This window comes from Capra hircus, chromosome 2 (assembly GCF_001704415.2).
Source record: "Capra hircus breed San Clemente chromosome 2, ASM170441v1, whole genome shotgun sequence".
Lineage (NCBI taxonomy): Eukaryota > Metazoa > Chordata > Mammalia > Artiodactyla > Bovidae > Capra > Capra hircus.
This window is the reverse complement of record NC_030809.1, coordinates 14,638,679-14,662,648: the sequence shown is the minus strand read 5'-3', so window position 1 is coordinate 14,662,648 and position 23,970 is coordinate 14,638,679. Positions and strand designations below refer to the sequence as shown.

The 23,970-nt window shown below is 41.1% G+C and overlaps 1 protein-coding gene and 1 pseudogene across 1 annotated transcript in view; both read right to left on the bottom strand.

The window, feature by feature from the left end:
- ZBTB8A (zinc finger and BTB domain containing 8A) overlaps positions 1 to 23,970 on the bottom strand; it is a 61,158-nt gene that overhangs the window by 34,302 nt on the left and 2,886 nt on the right. Inside the window, exon 2 of the mRNA XM_018057844.1 lies at positions 11,037 to 11,137. The gene's annotated coding sequence lies outside the window, so the exon portion shown is untranslated. The remainder of the gene's footprint in view (positions 1 to 11,036; positions 11,138 to 23,970) is intronic.
- LOC102185962 lies at positions 21,978 to 22,650 on the bottom strand (annotated as a pseudogene).

The window sequence follows — 23,970 nt, the reverse complement described above, 5'->3', positions numbered from 1 at the left end:
GAAGAGTCGGACACGACTGAGCGACTTCACTTTCACTTTTCACTTTCATGCATTGGAGAATGAAATGGCAACCCACTCCAGTGTTCTTGCCTGGAGAATCCCAGGGACGGGGAAGCCTGGTGGGCTGCCGTCTATGGGGTCACACAGAGTCGGACACGACTGAAGCGACTTAGCAGCAGCAGCAGCAGCAGCAGCAGGTCATTACTAAATGAATATAAGTGAAGCCATTTACTAGGATGACTGAACACTAGGAGAAAGGAACTATCTAGATCTTTCAGGGACTGAGAGATACTGGTTCTGAATGGGCATTAATCCTGGGGTACCCAAAACGCCATTGTGATTCACCAATCAAAGTAGGCATTTATTGAGGCAATGTTAATGGAGTTCTGGCCTGTGTCTATCTCACCCTATGGTTATTTTTCCTATTTCTGAAATACATTTCCAAAAACCCTACTTAGCAACTGGCAAAAACCCCACTGTAGCTCCCTAATCATGGTATGGGGGCTATTATGATAAGGGGCTTCCCTGGTAACTCAGCTGGTAAAGAATCCACCTGCAATACAGGAGATCCTAGTTCGACTCCTGGGTTGGGAAGATCCGCTGGAGAAGGGATAGACTACCCATTCCAGTATTCTTGGGCTTCCCTGGTGGCTCAGATGGTAAAGAATCTGCTTGCAATGTAGGAGACCAGGGTTCAATCCCTGGGTTGGGAAGATCCCCTGGAGAAGGGAATGGCTACCCACTCCAGTATTCTTGCCTGGAGAATTCCATGGACAGAGAAGCCTGGGGGGCTACAGTCCCTGGGGTCACAAAGAGTCAGACACGACTCAGAGACTTTGAAACAAACAGAAATTCTTAACTTTCCTTCCCTACCAGCATAAACCAAAACCAATACTAAATCCCTTGAAATAACATAGATTAGTGCCACCTTCAAAGGCTCCAAAGATGTTAGGGTAGTGATTCCTATCACTTCTGCATTTAATCTGCCTCTCTGGCCTCTGCAGAAGGTAGACAGGTCTTGGGCACTGAGTGTAGATTTTAGTATGCTTGTTCGTCATTCAGTCATGTCTGATTCTTTGTGACCCCATAAACTGTAGCCCACCAGGCTCCTCTGTCCATGGAATTTTCCAGGCAAGAATACTAGAGTGGGTTGCCATTTCCTTCTCCATTAGTATGCTTAGTCACTGGGTAATTCTGACTGTAGCTGTTGTTCCAGATGTGATCTTTCTATTGAAGCAAATCAACATGGTACCAGGCCCTTGGAATACAGCCATTGACTTGAGAGATGTTTTGTCTCTATATGGATTAGCAGCAGTTTGTTTTCACCTGTCAGGGACAACAGTTCACTACATTGATATTATAATGCTGATTGGACACAATGAGAAGAAAGTAGCAAGTATCTTAGATACCTTAGTAAGAAAAATGTATGCTAGAAGGCAGGAGACAAACACCATGAAGACTGAGAGTTTTGCCTCCTCATTGACATTTTCAGAGGTCAAATGATCTGGGACATGTTGGGATCAGTCCAATCTAAAATGAAAGACAGGACTTCCCCGGTGGTCCAGTGGTTAAGAACTGCCTGTTAATGCATGGGATGTGGGTTTGATCTCTGGCCCAGGAAGATCCCAGATGCCTCAGGGCAACTAAGCCCATGAGCCACAACTACTGAGCCTGTGCTCTGGAGCCTGCGAGCTGCAACTACTGAGCCCATGTGCAGCAGCTACTGAAGCCCATGCACCCTAAAGCTCATGCTCCACAACAAGAGAAACCACCACAGTGAGAAGCCCACGCACTGCAACAAGAGATAGCCCCTGCTCTCCCCAACTAGAGAAAGTCCTCACACAGCAACAAAGATCCAGCATAGCCATAAATAAATAAAGATAATTTTTAAAGACTTGTATCTAGAATAGATAAAGACTTCAAAAAACTCAATAAGAGGACAAACAACTCATTGGCAAATGATTTGAACTGATATTTCACTAAAAGATACACAAATTAGCACATGAAAAAATGTTCAATATCATTAACCATTAGGGAAGTACACAATGAAACATGAAAGATCATTACACACCCACTGTAATGGCTAAAACTAAAAAGACTGACAGTACCAAGTGTTGACAAGGATGTGGAGAAACTGGATCTCATACACCGCTGGTGGGAATGTAAAATGGTACAATTACTTTGGAAAACTGTTTAGCAGTTCCAGTAAAGTTAACCTACTCCAGGACCCCAAAATTCCATTCCTAAGTATTTACCCTAGAGAAATGAAAATATATGTCCACAGAAGAGGTTTGTACAAGAAATTAGAGCTGCTTCATTCACATTCATCCTCATCTAAAAAGAAATGTCCATCAACTGGTGAATGGATAAATTGTGGTACATCCATACCAAAGAACAGCAGTGAGCAACAGAAAAGAACAAACCTCTGATACACAAAATGACATGAATGAATCTCAAAAGCATTAGCCTCAACAAAAGCTAGATACAAAACAGTCAACAGTGTGTGATTCCAGTCACATGAAATTCTAGAAACGGGCAAGACGAATGGAGAGTGACAGAAAGGAGGCTGATCAAAGGCATGGGGGGGGGCATAAGGGAAATTCAGGGTGATAGAAATGTTCTGTCTCCTTTATGGTGACTGTTACACATGAATACACATCAAAACCCATTGAACCTGTACACTTAAACACTGTACCTCTTACTGTATGTAAATCATACCTTAATAAAGTAAAAAAAAAAAAACCACTCCTAGAAACAAGAGAATATACGAAGATATCCAGTTATAAAACACACAAAGTGAACACACAAAAATGAGTAGCTAGCTATCCAATGCAATGAAAGGTTCTCGCAAAATTGTTAAAATTAAATATCTTAAGAAATATGCAGGAAGTTTAGGAAGCATATGATAAAACTCTATAAGGAGGATCATAAAAGAACACTTGAATAAACAGACTAATGCCTTAGCTTTCTTTCCGGCTCTGCTTTTACCAGAGGGATCTGCTAAAATATAAGCCATGTCGTTATCATTCCTCTTCTCAAAACTTCCAGAGGTTTTCGTTTCAGAAAGAATTCCAAAATCATTACTCTCCTCTAAAAGGACTGCAAGATCTTTCCTCCCATCCCCTATCTGCCCCTACCTCTAGCCTCAATGGTTTTGATGTTTCCCAACGTGCCAATGCACTCCTGAGAGCCCCTGTGTCAGGAACCCTCCTCACCCAGATCTTCACATAACTTGTTCCCCAACTTTAAACAAATCTTTGCTTCAATATCACTATTAGAGGTTACCTTGGCAAGTCCATCTTTAGTATGGGAAGTTTCAGTTGATCACTATGACTCAACAGCTGTTGTCATAGAAACTATGTCAGTTTAGAAACTGGGAGAAAAGATTAAAAGGAAACATGATAGTTGTCTTCCAATACTGAAGAACAATTATGTGGAAGAGGAAGCAGAACTATTCTTCCAGCAGCTCTGGTAGACGAGTCCTCTGGACTGATCACTAGAATGTTAAGTTCCACAAGGGCTGACTGTTCAGCATCCCTAGCACAGAGCATGTCTGGCACACAGGTGCTCAGTCATATTTGTTGAATAAATGTTTCAGTGTGGTTCTGAAAAGCAAAATGGACCAATGGCTAGGACTAAAAGGAGGCAGATGTTAACTCAACATGAAGAACAGTTTCTTTAAAATGAGAACTTGATGGGATTTTTTGAACTCAGGTGTCTTGATCTAGTGTCTTCATATTTATATGCAAGCACAATAAGGTTTGGGAAGTTTTAAGTCAGTGGTTATTTTACTGCTTATCTCAGTCCATTAGTGGGCTGTGAAATCAATTTAGTGGCTACAAGTAGGATTTTAAAGAACGCAAAATAGAATTTAAAATATTAGAGCTTACTGCAAGTAGTAAGAATTCTTACATGAATTTTCTGTTTCAGATAGAGAGATAGATTAATATACAGAATCCCAGGTGTGTACAGGTCAAGATGTGCTGTGTTTAGTTGCTCAATCGTGTCCAGTTCTTTGGGATCCCATGGACTGTGGCCTGCCAGTCTCCTCTGTCCATGGGGATTCTCCAGGCAAAAATACTGGAGTGAGTTGCCATGCCCTCCTCCAGGGGATCTTCCCAACCCAGGGGTCAAACCCAGGTGTCCTGCATTACAGGCCGATTCTTTACCATCTGAGCCACCAGGGAAGCCCAAGAATACTGGAGTGTGTAGCCTATCCCTTCTCCAGGGGATCTTTCTGACCCAGGAATTGAACCAGGGTCTCCTGCATTGCAGGCAGATTCTTTACCAGCTGAGTTACCAGGTAAGTCCCGGTCAAGATGTGAAATGTAGTATTTCTTACTGTTTTGGTAAAAAAAACACAGAAAACTATTTTGAGTAATACCAGGTTAAGCTGCTCAACACAGAATTTGCCCCCTTGCAAGTAACAAGTTCTATCTGCAGTTGAGATGGAGGTAGAATGTCACTAATTTAGGATGGAACCACTTGGGGAGTGGCGGCAGTAGATGATGTCAGGAATTTATATTTTTCCATTACATTTGTGTATATTTTCCAAAATGATCATACATCTTTTTAAAAGTAGTTTTAAATACATATAAATGAAGCATACTTTACAATAGAAATTAGAAATTTAAAATGGAGATGAGATGGTTTCTGTAGGTTTATATTGAGCACCATTTGTACTGTAATCCAAGGCAAAAAACAAAACAAAACAGAAATAAAAACAATTTATATAATGCTCGCAACATTTGCCCACTATGAAATGAATTTTTCTGGCGCTAACTTCTAAGAGGAATCTGTATGTGAATTCTTCTGAGGGCATTAAATGTCATTATAGAGAATAGTCGGACCAATACAATCAACTTCCTAACTGGTCTCCTTGCCTTTTATCTTTTACCCTTCAATCCATCCTGAAGTATGTGATTTTTCCAGATTCTCCTGTTTAAAATTCTTTAGTGCTCCTTCCTGCCTCCTTGATAAGGCCCATATTTCTATGAATGGATTTAATACCCCTTGGGACCCAACTTCTGCCAATCTCTGTATGCTCATCTCCTTCCAGCTACCTACCTCCCACTCTTAAGATCTATGCCATTCCCAGGTACATTATACCCTTCACGCTGCCAAGCTTTTTATATATTGTTCCTATGCTACAATTAAAACCACGCTTCTCAGTCTAAGAAGCTCTTACTCTTCCTTCAGAGTCAGCTCAAACACAGCATCACTTGGGAAGCTTTCCTTGACTTTCCTGGGTTCATACTAATTGCTATTTCTTCCAGGACCCATTGCACTGTATACATGTATGCCATGGCAATTGCTGGAATGCATTTTATTTGCCTGCTTGGAAATAATCACATGAGGAGAGACCATGTCTATGTGTAAGTGGTGGTGATTTACTCGCTCAGTTGTGTCTGACTCTTTGCAACCCATGGACTGCAGCCAGCCAGGCTCCTCTGCCCATGGGATTTTCCAGGCAAGAATACTAGAGTGGGTAGCTATTTCCTTCTCCAGAGGATCTTCCCCACCCAAGGATTGAACCTGGGTCTCCTGCATTGCAGATGGATCCTTTACCACCAGGGAAGCCCAGCCTTGATTTAATGTTTGAGACATTCAATAAATATCTTCACTAATCTCCTTATTGAAATAACAAGGTTCTTTTTTAAAAAATTTACTTTTGATTGGAAGATAATTGCTTTACAATGTTGAGTTGGTTTCTGCTGTACAACAATGTGAATCAGCCATAAGTATACATATATCCCCTCCCTCTCGAACCTCCCTTCCACCCCTCACCTCATTCCACCCTTCTAGGTTGTCATGAGCTCCCTGTGTTATACAGCAACTTCCTGCTATGTTACATATGGTAATGTATATGTTTCAATGTTACCCTCTCAATTTGTCCCACCCTTTCCATCCCCTGCAGTATCTATATGTCTCTATTACTGCCCTGCACACATACAATGGAATATTACTCAGCCATGCTGCTGCTGCTGCTGTTGCTAAGTTGCTTCAGTTGTGTCAGACTCTGTGCGACCCCATGGACGGTAGCCTACCAGGCTCCTCCATCCTTGGGATTCTCCAGGCAAGAACACTGGAGTAGGTTGCCATTTCCTTCTCCAATGCAGGAAAGTGAAAAGTGAAAGTGAAGTCGCTCAGTCATATCCGACTCTTAGCGACCCCATGGACGGTAGCCTACCAGGCTCCTCCATCCTTGGGATTCTCCAGGCAAGAACACTGGAGTAGGTTGCCATTTCCTTCTCCAATGCAGGAAAGTGAAAAGTGAAAGTGAAGTCGCTCAGTCATATCCGACTCTTAGCGACCCCATGGACGGTAGCCTACCAGGCTCCTCCATCCTTGGGATTCTCCAGGCAAGAACACTGGAGTAGGTTGCCATTTCCTTCTCCAATGCAGGAAAGTGAAAAGTGAAAGTGAAGTCGCTCAGTCATATCCGACTCTTAGCGACCCCATGGACTGCAGCCCACCAGGCTCCTCCGTCCATGGGAGTTTCCAGGCAAGAGTACTGGAGTGGGTTGCCATTGCCTTCTCCGACTCAGCCATAAAAAGGAACAAATTTGAGTCAGTGCTAGTGAGGTGGATTAACTTAGAGCCTGTTATACTGAGTGAAGTCAAAAAGAAAAAAAAAATATTGTGTATTAATGTATATATATAGAATCTAGAAAAATGGTAATAATGAACCTATTTGCAGGGCAGGAATAACAAAGGTTATTTATATGACTTTCCCTATATCCTGACTTCAAAGTTAAGGACATTCTATAATTAATTCAATGAAAACATTTCAAAGGCAAACTAAGCCAACACGTTTGGAGTACACTGTTCTTTAGGATTTTCTCTTGACATGGGGTTCAAGCTGATTAGTTATCACCTTTTGTGTGTGTCCCCATTGTGAACTATACATAACTTTACTGTGACACCTTTCACACTAATTTTTGTGCTTACCTTTTCCTATAAACTCTTTGAAGGCAGGTATAGTCATATTCATTTTATTTTTTTAATCTCCATTTTATGGCACAGAGTCTGGTCTATAATCTATTAAAAGTTTGATCCTGATAAAAATATATCTATTTTAGCCCCAAACCTAGCATTTAATAGAAGTTACCCAGTAAAGTCAGCAACAGAACAAGGATGATGCCATCTATTCCCACTACATACTATTTAACATCGTTTTGGAGACATTAGCCAATGCAATAAGGCTTGAGAAAGAAACTAGAGAAAGGAAAACTAGAAAGTAGGAGGTAAAATTACCACTGTTGTGGATATGACTGTATACCTGGAAAACGATAGGGAATCAACTGCAAAATTACCACAAACAAAAAGAGTATTAACAGGGGGCAGGAGATTATGAAGTTCATATTAGAAATCATTAACTCATTAACTTTTATATATATATATGTGCAAAAAAAAACATACCAGGTAAGAAATATAATGAAATAAAGGACTCCTATTTTCAACAGCATTAAAAATACAAAATACGGAGGAATAAATTTAACAAGAAATGCATAAGACTCATGAAAAAAAACTTAAGGACACAAGAGAAGACTGCAGAAAATCAAACTCTTTGAATAGGAACGTTCAACATATTATTAAGATATCAATTCTTCCTAAGTCATTTTATAATATAACATGATCATAATAAAAATAACAGGAGGTCATTTTAAGATCAATACAACTTGATGCTAAAGTTTTATGGAAAAATAAATATACAACAGCCAGTTAAATTTTGGAAAAGAACAAAGAGAAGGAATTAGCACCAACAGACATTCAGTTATATTATATACTTCATCAATAATTAAAACTGTGATGCTGATGATAAAGACAAAGACAGACCAGTGGAGTATACTAGGAAATCCAGAAAAGCATCCCAATATATGTGGGAATTTAATATATGATGAACCTGCGTTAAAAAGATGAGCAATTTACTAAGTGCCATTGGGACAATTTTTAGCCTTCTGGAAAAAAAAAATAAGCTGTATTTACACCCCCATCTCATACCACGATAAATGCCATATGGATCAAAGACTTAGGTGTGAAAATAAGTCCATAAAAGTGCTAAGAAAATATATAGAAGGTTTATAAACTCAAATTGGGAAAGGCCTTTATAACCATGACTCAAAATACAAAAGCCATAAATGACTGATACACGTGATGACATAAAGATAAAACAAAATTCTGTATGACAAAATATACCACGAAAAGGCAAAAGACAGATGACAACATGGCAAAAACATCTATTAGAGAAATGGCAATCTCCATAATATACACTAAGCTTCTAAGAAATTTGCTAGAAAAGAATGATAACCTAAGAAAAAATAAGACAAAGAATAGTTCACAGAAAAAGAAATACAAATATCATATGAAGGGATGTTCAACCTCAGTCATAAAACTATAAATGCAAATTAAAGCTATATTGATGTTTCATTTTTCCTCTCTCAAATCAGCAACAAAATCCAAACATTTGATAATATTGATGACTGTGGGAAACTAAGCACATTCAATCTTGACTGGTAGAAATATAAATTGGTGTCATTCCATGGAAGGCAATTTGTCAACAGTTCTCAAAACGATGAATGCATATATTCTCTGACCAGGCAACTTCACTCCTGGAAATTTATCCTACAGGCATACTAGTACATGGGGCTTCCCAGGTGGCAAAGCGGTAAGGAATTCGCCCGCCAATGCACGAGATGCAAGAGATATGGGTTTAATCCCTGGGTCAGGAAGATTCGCTGGAGAAAGAAATGGCAATCCAGTCCAGTATTCTTGCCTGGGAAATCCCATGGACAGAGGAACCCGGCGGGCCACCGTCCACGGGGTCGCAAAGAGTCGGGCACGACTGAGCGACTGAGCCCTAGCACTGGCATACTGGTGCATGATCGAGGTGACACGTGCACATAGTTATCCACTGCAGCACTGTCCGCAACAGCAAAAGACTAGAAAAATGCCCATCAGCAGGGGAGGAAAGCCATATGGAAAGATGGCTAAGATGCAAATATGACACATGATACACACAGCTAAGTCTTTTTAAAAAGCAAGGAACACACACACAAAATATAAGGGAAAAAAGTGGAAACTCTGGAAAACCAGGACAGTGGTTGCTAACTGGAGGCAAGCTGGGATCTGGGAGATAGAGGCAAAGATGGAGGGGAGACGTTATATGGTATACTTTTCTAACATTCTGAGTTTGGAACCATATGAATATATATTAAAATTTTTTTTAAGTGTGTCAAACAAGTGGGTGCAATATTAACTATCAGTCTCACATTTATCCAGATCTAGGTTGTAATTCATGATGAAGATATCTTGGGAGCTCACAGAGTAATAATATTCTGTGTCTACTTATGTCGAGATTCATGTGCCAGATGAACAAATGACAAGCTCACATTCCATTATGACACGTCAGGAAGTTATATTTCTTGGAAGAAAGAGAGAACAAACCAAGCGAGTGCTCGGTGAACAAACAGCTATACTATTGCAATTGTCAATCTGCTTACTGGTCTGAACACAGTGATGATGGCAGGAATGCGAAGGAAGGGAAAGATACAAATGACCTGAATGGGATATAAATCCATGGGTCTTGATGGCTGATTGAAAAATTCTACTGCGTATGTTCAGAGAGCCCCACTGCAGTCTCCAGAGCTCTTACAACTCTTATTCGACTTGCCCAATTGTACCAAAGTGTACCATGATTTGTAATTGGCTGTGGAAGGCTAGAGAGAAAGAAAGAGAACCCAGTGATTGGTGTTTAGCAGTATCACTAACAGATATTAGAAAGCCAGAAGGAAGAAAGCCAAGTTAGGGAAAAAGCAATGACTTAGGTTTTAAGTACATGGTGTCTGATGTGAGTGGGAAATCAGGTAGCTGTGACCAGAGGGCTACTGGAAATCCTAGTCTGAAGTTCAGAGGGGACGTCAGACTTGAAGGTGGTGATGTGGGAGAGATCTGTGGGGAGAAGCTGGAGGACTGCCCTGACTGTGGAGCAGAATGGGAAAGAGAAGGCAGAGTTACAGACAGAGAAATATAAGAAGAATCAGGAGAGCATGTGACAGGTACACCGAGGGTGAGGAGCTTTAAGAAGCAGTGAAGGGGTCTACACATTGTGAAATGAAAGAGCCACAGAGAGCTATAATAATAGCAATGTGCTCTATCTCCTGAATCCTGACACAGCAACCTAGAAGGTAGACAGTATTGTTAGCTCCATTTTACAGAAAAGAGTAACCCAGGGAATTCATTGGTGGTCCAGTGGTTAGGACTCAAAGCTTTCACTGCCGAGGGCCGGGGGTTCAATCCCTGGTCAGGGAACTAAAATCCCAAAAGTTGCAGTGAAGCCTAGATGAAAAAAGAGTGGGGAGGATATTAATTCAGAAAGTGACTTCAAAGCTGCAGGATGTAACTGATGAGCTATAGTCCTTCAGTGCTTCCTTGGGAGAGCTGGGAGATCAGAGTTCTGCCACGAGTTCTGCCACTAAATTAGCTATATGTGCAGGGACAAGCAACTTCACCTTTCTAGGTTTCATTTCCTTCTCTGAAAATTGAGGGGATTGGTCTAGATAATCTCTAGCTCTTATGTAATATGTCTTTGATTAAAGCCAAATGGAAGAGGGACTCCCCTGGCAGTCCAGCGGTTAAGAGTCCACCTTGCAATGCAGGGGACTTCGATTTGATCCCTGACTGGGGAACTAAGATCCCACATGAACTGCAACTACTGAGCCTGTGAACTCTGGAGCGCATGGGCCACAACTAGAGAATCAACGTGCCACAACTAAGACTCAACACAGCCAAATAAATAAATTAAAAAAAATTTTTTAAAGGCAGAATGGTAGAGATATATATATATAAGATGGGCAATGAATTGAACATTTAGCCATAAGTGAGCAGGGAGACCTGGCCAAGATCAGAATGCTGAATCTTTTATATAGTGAATTTTCAAGCAATAAACCCATACTCTGATATATAAAATCTATAACTGAAAAACTTTTTATCTATATATTTCAGTTAGGTATAATATCAATTAAAATTTTTCATACCTGGAAATTTATAAATACTGTTCTTGAAACCCTGCTAAGCTGGCTGAATAGAATAAAAATAGAAGGGTCCAAGTGACACAGTCTGTATATGAAGGATTGTCCTGTAGAGAGAGAAAAGAGCTATTTATAATAAACATTTGTAATAAGAGACAGAAACAACTGCTAAGGTACATAAATATTTATGGAAATAAATTATATAGGAGCATTTATCAAGTATCATTTCTTTAGCATGTAAAAACAGATCTAGCACAGAATATTAGTTAATGGGAATCCTGAACCTCTTAATATTAAAGTCTGTAATAAAGATTTCCAAAATTAAAATATATTATGGCAGACTGAAAGCAAACATACTTTTCAACTTTAAGAATAAAATAAACTTTTAAAGACAACAGCTATTCAAAGGCTGGCCAACAGATGAAACACCAAGACAGCAACATATGTTCTATTACCCTTTTCCTACAAATGACATCAATATGATTGGCAAGAAAACCAAACAGAATAGCTTTAAAGATTCAACTTACAAAGTTAAACATTTCTTTAAAACTCTATGGTTAACAGGGAATTGGAGGAAAAAGTCCTACTACATATGTTCACAAAGTCCCATTCAGTTCAGTTCAGTAGCTCAGTCGTGTCCGACTCTTTGCAACCCCATGAATTGCAGCACACCAGGCCTCCCTGTCCATCACCAACTCCTGGAGTTCACTCAAATTCATGTCCATAGAGTCGGTGATGCCATCTAGCCATCTCATCCTTTGTCGTCCCCTTCTCCTCCTGTCCTCAATCCCTCCCAGCATCAGTCTTTTCCAATGAGTCAACTCTCCGCATGAGGTGGCCAAAGTACCGGAGTTTCAGCTTTAGCATCATTCCTTCCAATGAACACCCAGGACTGATCTCCTTTAGAATGGACTGGTTGGATCTCCTTGCAGTCCAAGGGACTCTCAACAGTCTTCTCCAACACCACAGTTCAAAAGCATCAATTCTTCAGCACTCAGCTTTCTTCACAGTCCAACTCTCACATCCATACATGACCACAGGAAAAACCATAGCCTTGACTAGACGGGCCTTTGTTGGCAAAGTAATGTCTCTGCTTTTGAATATGCTCTCTAGGTTGGTCATAACTTTCCTTCCAAGGAGTAAGCGTCTTTTAATTTCATGCCTGCAATCACCATCTGCAGTGATTTTGGAGCCCCCCCAAAATAAAATCTGACACCGTTTCCACTGTTTCCCCATCTATTTGCAATGAAATGATGGGACCAGATGCCATGATCTTCGTTTTCTGAATGTTGAGCTTTAAGCCAACTTTTTTGCTCTCCTCTTTCACTTTCATCAAGAGGCTTTTGAGTTCCTCTTCACTTTCTGCCATAAGGGTGTTGTCATCTGCATATCTGTGGTTATTGATATTTCTCCCGGCAATCTTGATTCCAGCTTGTGCTTCTTCCAGCCCAGTGTTTCTCACGATGTACTCTGCATAGAAGTTAAATAAGCAGGGTGACAATATACACCCTTGACGTACTTCTTTTCCTATTTGGAACCAGTCTGTTGTTCCATGCTGCTTCCTTACCTGCATATAGGTTTCTGAAGAGGCAGGTCAGGTGGTCTGGTAGTCCCATCTCTTTCAGAATTTTCCACAGTTTATTGTGATCCACAGAGTCAAAGGCTTTGGCATATTACAGTCACCCAGATCTTTCATTTGTTTGCCAGACTGAACCAGTGTTCAATTTGCAGGAGCAGCTGCAAATTTAATTCTTGTGTTAAAAACGTTTCAGTTTTGGGCTTCCCTGATGGTCCACTGGTGAAGAGTCCACGTGTTCAATCCCTGGTATGGGAAGATCCGACATGCCATAGAGTAACTGAGCCCATGCGTTTCTACTCTAATCCAAACCTTTTTCATTACCAAAAACAAAAAAAATCTGTTCAACTATTTTGCTCATTGATGAAGTTTTGTTAATGTAGAGACTGTTAAGGCTTTACATTCATAGACAGTGGGAAAATGAATTAAATGCTTTTTAAATCAATCAATTAAGCTAGGAATTCCCATCAAAATAATTTTGACTAAATTAGTGAAATAATTTTTAAAATAATACAGGTTATTTCTAATTTTAAAAAGGTATTATAGGCCTTCCCTGGTGGCTCAGAGGTAAAGAATCCGCTTGTCAATGCAGGGGACACACGTTTGATCCCTGGTCCAGGAAGATCCCACGTGCCACAAAGCAACTAAGTTTGTGCGCCACAACTGCTGAGCCTTAGTGCTGCAACTGCTGAAGCCCACGCTCCCTAGAAGCTGTGCTCCGCCACAAGAGACGCCACTGCAATGAGAAGCCTGCACACTGCAACGAGAATAGCCCCCGCACAGCAATGAAGACCCAGCACAGTCAAAACTAAATAAATTCATTAAGTTAAAAAATAAAAGCATTATTATACTTTTAGAAAAAGTTTAAAATATAAGCAATTATAAAGAAGAAAATGGAATGAAATAACTTTTAAATAAGCATCCTGAAAACACCACCAGACAAAAGATAACCGCTCAAATATACTTTAGTTAATAAAATAAACACATCAGTTACCCACTCATGAGGAGGTCTGAATTCTGGCAAATTAAAGCATTCAAAACACTGACCTGGAAGTTAACAACAACAAAAAATTTTGAGCAGCAACCAAAAGAGAAAAGAGCCAAGATGATCTGAGTATTCCATAAAGTGCAACGTGATTTCCTCTTATGATTGGCAAAGTTTACGTAAAAAAACATTCCCACAGTCTCTACAGCTGGGAAGAATGGGAGACTTAAAATTTTTTTTTTTTAATAAAGGGACAAAAAACAAGCTGAGAGCAAAAGGTGAGGGAGCTGGGAAGCAGCAAACCTGTGGAGATGGGTTGTGTTTACATTTGAAGTACAGCAAAGAATAGAATTGGCTATGAAAAGGATTTTAAGAAATACCCATCATTAAAACAGCAGGGTCTAATTCAGAGGTAAACTAGGACTCTGTAGTTGGGGGAACAAAATACATAACCTGCTTTTTTTTCTATATTTTTGGCTGTGCGGAGTCCTTGTTGCTGCATGGACTCTTTTCTAGTTGCAGCAAGCGGAGGCTACTCTCCTTGCAGTGGCTTCTCTTGTTGTGGAGAATGAGCTCTCCAGTGTGCAGGTTTCAGTAGCTGTGGCTCCCAGGTTCGAGAGCACAGGTTCAACAGTTGTGGCGCACAGGCTTAGTTGCTTCGTGGCACGTTGGATCTTCCTGGACTAGGGCTCGAACCTCTGCTCCCTGAATTGGCAGGAGGATTCTTAACCACTGAGCCACCAGGGAAGCCTAATAACTTTGGAGAACAACTCCTCCCAACCCTAAAATCTCATCCACTCTTAGCCCCAGTGAGTAAAAAGGGCACTCAGTAAAGGGTATTCACTTTGATAGCTTTAATAGCTATAACTATTTAGCTTTAACTATTTCAACAATGTTATTTAAGAAAACTAACTAGCACTGTCCACTGTACTGGGTCTGTACAGAGGCAAGTAAAGTTAATTCTGGGTTTTTTAAAGAGAATTGACTTTTGAACTTAGTCTATACCAGAAACAGTTTATATACACTGATGAAATGTCATCTTTAGTGATAACCACCAAATTCTACCCTGGCAGAAAATTATCTGAGTAGATTTGTGTATTAACCCCCAGCATCCTTTCTAACTTCCTTGTGGAAAATTAAAATGTCCATTTCCCAGACTCCTCTACAGTTATGTTTCCCCATGTGAAAGGAGGTCTATCTGTCAGCTGTTTCGTGAGATTTGGAAGGCAGAAATGGGGCGGGAGCCATCTTTCTGCTCTTCTGGCTGTTAATCCTGGCAAGCACATTTATGGAAACATTGGGTTTTTCTGCAGTGTTCCAGCGTCCCGAACCTCACAACTGTCAAGAGACAAGTTTGGTGGAGATAGCTGTCTCTAGTTGGTGGGTGTTGAGGGGCAATTTCAGAATAGCAATTTCCTGACCCTTGAACTGCAGCAAGCAATGTCATCTGGAACTCAGATGTGGCTGGGGTGGCCTCCTGAGACCCTCTCCTGGAGGGCCTGATAGGTAGTCTGGTGCTGGAAATAATTTCTGAAGGCCCACGCCTCCCAGCCCTTCCAGTGATTCTGCAAACAGACTAAAATGCTACAGTGGTTTCTCTTTCCTGCAACTGGGCCCAGATGACATATTAGCACATCAGTTGCCTCAATACATAAGCAGAAGGGTGATTGGTCTGTCTGAACTGAGCAGTGTGCTTGATGATACATGCTCTGGAATCAGACTGCCGCGGTACAAATTCGGGCTCTGCCATACATTAACCTTCCTGGGATGTTAACATCCCTGTACCTTAGTTTCTTCATCTGTAAAATGGGACTAGCAATAATATCTTCCAGTTATGGGACATAGTAAATGAAAACATAATCTAAGTAAAGTACTGGTTTTTCCAGTAGTCATGTATGGATGTGAGAGTTGGACTATAAAGCTGAGTACCAAAAAACTGATGCTTTTGAAGAGTCCCGTGGACTGCAAGGAGATCAAAACAGTCAAGCCTAAAGGAAATCAGTCCTGAATATTCATTGGAAGGGCTGATGCTGAAGCTGAAACTCCAATACTTTGACCATCTGATGCAAAGAACTGACTCATTGGAAAAGACCCTGATGCTGGGAAAGATTGAAGGCAGGAGAAGGGGACAACAGGATGAAATGGTTGGATGGCATTGCCAGCTCTATAGACATGAGTCTGAGTAAGCTCTGGGAGTTGGTGATGGAGAGGGAAGCCTGGCATGCTGCAGTCCATGGGGTCGCAAAGAGTTGGACACGACTGAGCGACTGAACTAAACTGAACTGAAAGTGCTTATGATAGTGACTTGTCTTAGAAACGGAGAAGGCAATGGCAACCCACTCCAGTACTCTTGCCTGGAAAATCCCATAGACAGAGAAGCCTGGTAGGCTGCAGTCCATGGGGTCACTCAGAGTCGGACACGACTGAGCGACTTCACTTTCACTTTTCACTTTCATGCCTTGGAGAAGGAGGTGGCAACCCACTCCAGTGTTCTTGCCTGGAGAATCCCAGGGACAGGGGAGCCTGGTGGGCTGCTGTCTATGGGGTCGCACAGAGTCAGACACAACTGAAGCGACTTAGCAGCAGCAGTCTTAGAAAAAGCCCGAGAGATGTTAGCTATTATCACAGTAATAATACTACTAGTTATGCAGACCACTTTAAAACACTGCTTTAATTGAGTAGAAAATGTAAACATTTAGAATTTTTAATTTTAGAATTACCATACATTTTATTGTGACCTCAAGGATTTTAACTTACACACAAGCAGTCACAGAAAAGATCTGACTGGTTTCATCATATATGTGTACCCAGAGAGAGTGACCATTTCAGAACCACAGTGTACCTGAGGATAGCAAACTAGCCAACTAATTACTCACTCTAACTAGTTTTTGAGGGTCTCACCCCAAGGAAGAGTAATTTTCTAGTAACAATTTTTGCCATTTTCCCATTACAAATACTACCTCATTAATTATGCTCTGACTATTTTTTTGGGGCTCCAAAATCACTGCAGATGGTGACTGCAGCCATGAATTAAAAGATGCTTACTCCTTGGAAGCAAAGTTATGACCAACGCAGACAGCATATTAAAAAGCAGAGACATTACTTTGTCAGCAAAGGTCTGTCTAGCCAAAGCTATGGTTTTCCAGTAGTCATGTATGGATATGAGAGTTGGACTATAAAGAAAGCTGAGTGCAGAAGAATTGATGCTTTTGAACCGTGATGTTGGAGAAGACTCTTGAGAGTCCCTTGGACTGCAAGGAGATCCAACCAGTCCATCCTAAAGGAGATCAGTCCTGGATGTTCATTGGAAGGACTGATGTTGAAGCTGAAACTCCAGTACTTTAACCACCTGCTTGTGAAGAGCTAACTCATTTGAAAAGACCCTGATGCTGGGAAAGATTGAAGGTGGGAGAAGCAGACGACAGAGGATGAGATGGTTGGATGGCATCACCGACTCAATGGACATGAGTTTGAGTAAACTCCGGGAGTTGATGATGGATAGGGAAGCCTGGCGTGTTGCGGTCCATGGGGTTGCATAGAGTCAGACACAAGTGAGCTACTGAACCGACCTGATAAACCAGGGTGTGTGTTATTCAGATTTTTTTTCAGCTTCATTAAGATAGAACTGACCAATAAAAATGTAAGATATTAAAGTGTACATTATGGTATCTGATATACACATACATTGTGAAAGGATTCCTCCTAGCTAGTTCATTAATGCGTGCTGATTTGCTGAGTTGTGTCTGACTCTTTGTGACCCTATGAACTGCAGCCCACCTGGCTCCTCTGTTCATGGGATTTTCCAGGCAAGAATATTGGAGTGGATTGCCATTTCCTCCTTCAGGGGATCTTCCCGACCCAGGGATCGAACCTGTGTCTCTTGCATCTCCTGCACTGGCAGGCAGATTCTTGACCACTGCGCCATCTTTACTTTTTCTTTCTTTTTTTGGTGAGAACATTTAATTTCTGCTCCCTTAGCAAATTTCCATTATACAATACAGTGTTATCAACTATAGTCTCTATGGTATACATTAGATCCTCAGAGCTTATTCATCTTATAGCTGAAAATTTTGTGCCTTTTTCACAATCTCACCCTATTTTCCCCACCCTCCAGTCCCCGGCTACTTTTCTACTCTGTTTCTATGAGTTGGACTTTTCAGATTTCACATATAAGTGATAACATGCAGTATCTGTCTTTCTCCACCTAGCTTAATTCACTTAGCATATTATCTTTTGGGTCCATCCACGTTGTCACACATGACAGGATTTCTTTTTAGTCATGACCGAATATTATCCTATTATATATACACCACATTTTATTTATCCATTCGTCCATTATCAGACACTTAGACACTTATTTAAAACTTAGATTGTTTTAAAAATGTTACCAGAGAGGAGACTTCATGAGAATGAGATCAGTATTCTGTAAGATTTGAAAATTGGAAATTTAAAATTTTTTAAATTTAAAGTTCTAAGTTTAGGCTTAGAATGCTATTCTAATGTGCTTATTAAGAAGGTCTTAGATAAAATTATGGCCTGATTTGGTGTGCAGAAGTGAATTCTGTGTTAAAAAAAAAAGTGTATTCTGATGATAAAAAAGATTTTGGAATAAAGCTCCCCCCACAATATGCTGAAATTGTAAGGACCCTGTGTTTCACCTTATCCAACAACCAGTGGGAGAGAGGGCCCTGAAGCCAATACAAAGGTGTTTGCTGTACCCTTGACAGTTCAGATGCTGCAGAAAGTCCAAGACTCAGAGCAATGAAGATTTACTGAAGGGTTAGAAAAACAATGGAAAGAAAGAAACTTCATGCTTTGATACAATAACTACTTTTACACTGTTCTGAAAATCATACAGCTATATATATTTTTGGGCTTCCGTGATAGTGTGGTTGGTAAAGAATCCACCTGCAATTCAGGAGACCCTGTTTCAATCTTTGGGTTGGGAAGATCCCCTGGAGAAGGAAACAGCTACCCACTCCAGTATTCTGGAGAATCCCAAGGACTGTATAGTCCATGGGGCCTGCAGAGTCAGACACGACTGAGCGACTTTCACTGTCATATATATTTTGTTCTTTTTTTAAAAAAAAAATGATTTTTTGGTTGTGTCAGGTCTTAGCTGCAACGCTTGGGATCTTTAGTTTGGGCATGAAAACTCTTAGTTGTGGCATGTGGGATCTAGTGCCCTGGGCAGGGATGGAACTTGGGTCCCTTGCATTGAATGTGCAGAGTCTTAGCCACTGGACCACCAGGCAAGTCTCTCTTTCCCTTTTTTTTAAAGAAAAAATCTTTTATTTTCATGAGAACAGATATTCTGAAATGTGAAATGTATTCATTCAATATCTATTGAGCACCTGCTCAATGCCAGGCGATCCCTGGCCCTGGGAATACAAACCGGATGACACATCAAAGATCAGTGCTCTACAACACCTCAGTGTCCAGCAGCAGAGGGAGAGAAAGAGAAAGAAAGTGCTCCTAGGAGAAGGAAACTAAACAACCAAGGAAGCAAATGACTTTGCCTGGCAGTGTCCACATGCGTGCATGCCAAGTCGCCTCAGTCATGTCCAACTCTTTGCGACCGTATGGACTGTAGCCTGCCAGGCTCCTCCGTCCATGGGATTCCCCAGGCTAGAATACTGGAGTGGGTAGCGATGCCCTTCTCCAGGAGATCTTCCTGATCCAGGGATTGAACCCTCGTCTCTTAAGTCTCCTGCATTGGCAGGAGAGTTCTTTACCACTAGTGCCACCTGAGGAGCAAGTCCACAAAAGCTTCCAAAAGGCAGTAACAGTCGAGTCTTGAAGGATGAATAAAAGTTCATAATGGAGAAGAGGACAAAGGACATTCTAGACAGAAGCCCCAAGGGCAAAGGCATAGCAAGTATTAAGAAGCATGACCTCTTCAAAAAAGTTTGCTATGGCTAGAGACTCAGGGTCTGTGAAGCGACAGTGGGAGATGAACAGAGAACAGTATGTAGGTGTCAGCTCCTGAAACCCCTCCACTTCTGTGGGTCTGGACACTTTTGAAGGATTTTAAGAAGAGTGATATGGTTATAGGTCTACCAATGACTAGCTATGTGACTTAGTCAAGTTACTTAACCCTAAGCACCAGTTTCCTCTTTGTAAAATGGAGATACTGACTGTTAAGAGGCACTAAGGAAGCCTGTTGAGAGGATTAAGTAAGATAATAGCTAAGATAAATAAGATTAACAGCAATAAGAAATAAAGACAAACAACAATGAGCACGTGAAGATGTTTAGCATCAGGAGTCATTACGGAAATGCAAGTAAAAGTCATAGTGAGATATGACTTCACACCCATTAGGCTGACTACTATAAACACACACACACACACACACACACACACACACACAGGAAAATAACAAGTGTTGGCCAGGATGTGTAGAAATCAGAACCTTCACGTACTGCTGGTTGGAATGTAAAATGGTACACCCATTTTGGAAAACAGCCTGGTAGTTCCTAAATGATTAAACATAGAGTTACCACAAGACTCTGCAATTCCACTCCTAGGTTTATGTTTAAGAGAAATGAAACTATATATGCCTGTGGAAATTTGTATACAAATGTTTATAGCAGCATTATTCATAACAGTGAAAGGGTGGAAACAACTCAATGTCCATCCTCATTTGGGAAATGGACAAACAAAATGTGGTAGATCCATACAATAGAAAGTTATTCAGCCATTAAAAAGGAATGAAAAACTGATTTCCTATTTGCTACCACATGGATGAAACTTAAAAACCTCAAGCTAAGCGAAAGAAGCCAGTCACAAAACACCATATATTTTATGATTTCATTTATATGAAATATCCAGCATGGGCAGGTGAGAGACAGAGAGTAGGTTAGTGCTGTCAGGGGCTATTAATGGATGTGGGGTTTCTTTATGCAGTAAAGTGTTTCTATAATTAGAGAGTAGTGATGGCTGCATAACTTTGTGAATAGACTAAAAAACACTGAATTGTACACTTTAAAAGGTGAATTTTATGCTATATGAGTTATATCTTCATAAAAATAAATCGCTAATATTTGAAGGTTTACTAAGCACAGTAGTAAGCATTTTACACCCATTATCTTATTTCAGTCCTCACAACAGCCTCATGAAATAAGTGCTACTGGGATTCACGTGGTATAGATCAAGAAAGAGAGACACAGAGGAATAAAAACAAAATCTTCTCTAAGACTGTACGTGAAGCAAGTGAACAGAGACTGGAATTCAGGCTGACTGACCCCAAACCAGCACTCTTTTAAGTCCTGCACTTTTTTTCTGGACATAATGTATGCAAAAGGCCTAGCAAGCAGGTGGGTGTGTGTGTGCTCATTCATGTCCATCCAACTCTTTGAAACTCCATGGATCAGGCTACCCTGTCCATGGGATTTCCCAGGCAAGAATACTGGAGTGGGTTGCTATTTCCTTCTCCAGGGGATCTTTCCAACCCAGGGATGGAACCAGTGTCTCTTGCCTCTCCTTAACTGGCAGGAGAGGCATTATTCCCATTAGCACCACCTGGAAAGCCTAGCATGCCATTTGTCGTAGTTCAGTCGCCAAGTCGTGTCTGACTCTTTGCGACCCCATGGACTACAGGACGCCAGGCTTCCCTGTCCCTTGCCATCTCCTGGAGTTTGCCCAAGTTCATGACAATTTAATCAATGATGCCATCCAACCATCCCATTCTCTGTCACCCTCTTCTCCTTCTGCCTTCAATCTTTCCCAGCACCAAGGTCTTTTCCAATGAGTCGGCTTTTCACATCAGGTGGCCAAAGTATTGGAGCTTCAGCTTCAGCATTAGCCCTTGCAGTGGATATTGTATTTAGGGTTGATTTCCTTTAAGATTGACTAGTTTGATCTCCTTGCTGTCCAGAGGACTCTCAAGAGTCTTCTTCAGCTTGACAGTTCAAAAGCATCAATTCTTCGGTGCTCTGTCTTCTTTACAGTCCAGCTCTCACATCCATACATGACTACTGGAAGAACCATAGCTTCGACTAGATGGACATTTGTCAGCAAAGTGATATCTTTGCTTTTTAATATCCTAGTGGCTCAGCATGCAGTTAGGGCTCAATAATTATTAGGTATTATTGTTATGATGAGTCAGTTTGTATACCCTGAAAAAAACACCCAAAACAGCATGGAGAAATAGTGGGAGAGGCAGGGCCAGGGAGATTAATTTAAAGGCTTAATGAAGTTGTCAAAGTAAGAAATGGTGAGGAACTAAATTAAGGCATAGAGACTGAAAAACAGAAGTGATATACAGGAATTTTTCCAAGAAAATAGGAACTGTCCTATAAATTGGGGTAGTTACAACTCGATACACTAATATTTACACCTACAAAGCATTAACGTAACTTGCGCTCATAATTGTACTTTTTCTTTTTTTGCCAGTTTGCTTGTTTTTTTGATGCCTGGATGCTCAGGCCTTGACCGCATATTCCCGGAGTGGGAACAGCCATTCTTTCCACCGCTGCTTCTTGGTCTTCAGGTTCTGTTCATGCTCGGTGCATGGCTCGCGTTTTCTTGGGTCGCGGATCAGAGGCTTCTTGCCCTTACAGATTTCCTGAGGTTCTTTCTCTTTCTGAGTCTGGTTAATGACGGTGAGTACCCTGGCGATGGATTTGCAAACGAGAATCTTGGAGAGTTTGGAAGGCTCACTGCCTGTCACTTTCGCCACACGCAGCTGGGATAGCTCCACCTTCAGGTCTTCCAACTTTCTCAGCAGCTCCTCATTCTTCTTGCCACGAAGGTCTTGAGCCTTTATCTCGGCCATGGCTGTACAGTCTGCCTCTGCAGCCTTCTTGGAGGCTGTATTCTTAACTGTATTCTTGAGTCAGCAGGAAAGGTTTAGGTTATTCTCCAAGTATGTGATTAAGTCATGGAAATGGGTAATACGTTTCAAATTTTCTTTCCAGTAGATTGACCTTATAAGTTGAAACAGCTAGTTATACTAGTTCATGCAGACAGTCAAAATTCAATTGAGGACTTCAGAGTGGTCCAGTGGCTGGGAATCCGCCTGCCAATGCAGGGAACATGGGTTCAGTCTCTGGCCCGGGGAGATTTCACATACAACTAGAGAGTAGCCCCCGCTTGCCACAATTACAGAAAACTTGCACACAGCAAGAAAGACCCAGTGAGGCCAAAAATAAATACACAAAAATTAAATTTGAAACATTTTAAATATCTGTAAGAGTTTAATTTATAACAGTCCTAAGAATACTAAAGAATTAATGATTCCCACCAAGTTCAAGATCTTTAAAGGTGGATATAAAAGACAATATACATATTTTAGGAAACATTAAGTTAAAAAGAATTGATGCTTTTGAACTGTGGTGTTGGAGAAGATTCTTGAGAGTCCCTTGGACTGCAAGGAGATCCAACCAGTCCATTCTGAAGGAGATCAGTCCTGGGTGTTCTTTGGATGGACTGATGCTAAAGCTGAAACTCCAATACTCTGGCCACCTCATGCGAAGAGTTGACTCATTGGAAAAGACTCTGACGCTGGGAGGGATCGGAGGCAGGAAGAGAAGGGGACGACAGAGGATGAGATGGCTGGATGGCATCACCGACTCAGTGGACAAGAGTTTGGGTGAACTCCGGGAGTTGGTGATGGACAGGGAAGCCTGGTGTGCTGTGATTCATGGGGCCGCAGTGATTCATGGGGCCGCAAAGAGTCGGACACGACTGAGTGACTGAACTGAACTGAAGTTAAAAAGTCTTTGGAATAGAAGGAAAAGACATGCATTTCCACAACTAAAGGAAAAGATTTAGGTAACAAATATAACTCTTACTACGGTTGTGGGCTAGAAGACCATCTTTCTAAAGGCATGTGTGTGCTCAGTCATGTCTGACTCTTTGTGACCCCATGGACTGTGGCTGCCAGGCTCCTCTGTCTGTGGAACATTGGTAAGGATACTGGAGTGGGATGCCATTTCCTCCTCTAGGAATCGAACCTGCATCTCCTGTGTCTCTGGCATTGGCAGGTGTGTTCTTTACCACTGAAACACCAGGGAAGCCCCCTTTTAAAGGTACATAGCTATTAATTAAGAATTTAATGTATCACCAATACAAAGGTCACAAATATAAAGTTCAGTCTCCTCAGGATAAATCCCTGGGCCATGAGAAACTTCAGCAAACTGGCGCGGTAATTGTATGGATACATATCTTTTACCCCTGTAAATTAGAATTAAGCAATTGGAATCAGAATTACATATAAAAATGTTAAGAAAATAAAAACCATAGTTGAGGAAAGTCTAGGCATTTAAAGTAAAGTCCAAAGATGGTAAGAGAGTTATTCAGATATCTGGAGGAAGGGTGTTCCAGGCAGATGGAACAGCAAATGCAAAGGCTCTGAAGAGAAGCAGGCAAGGAGGCTG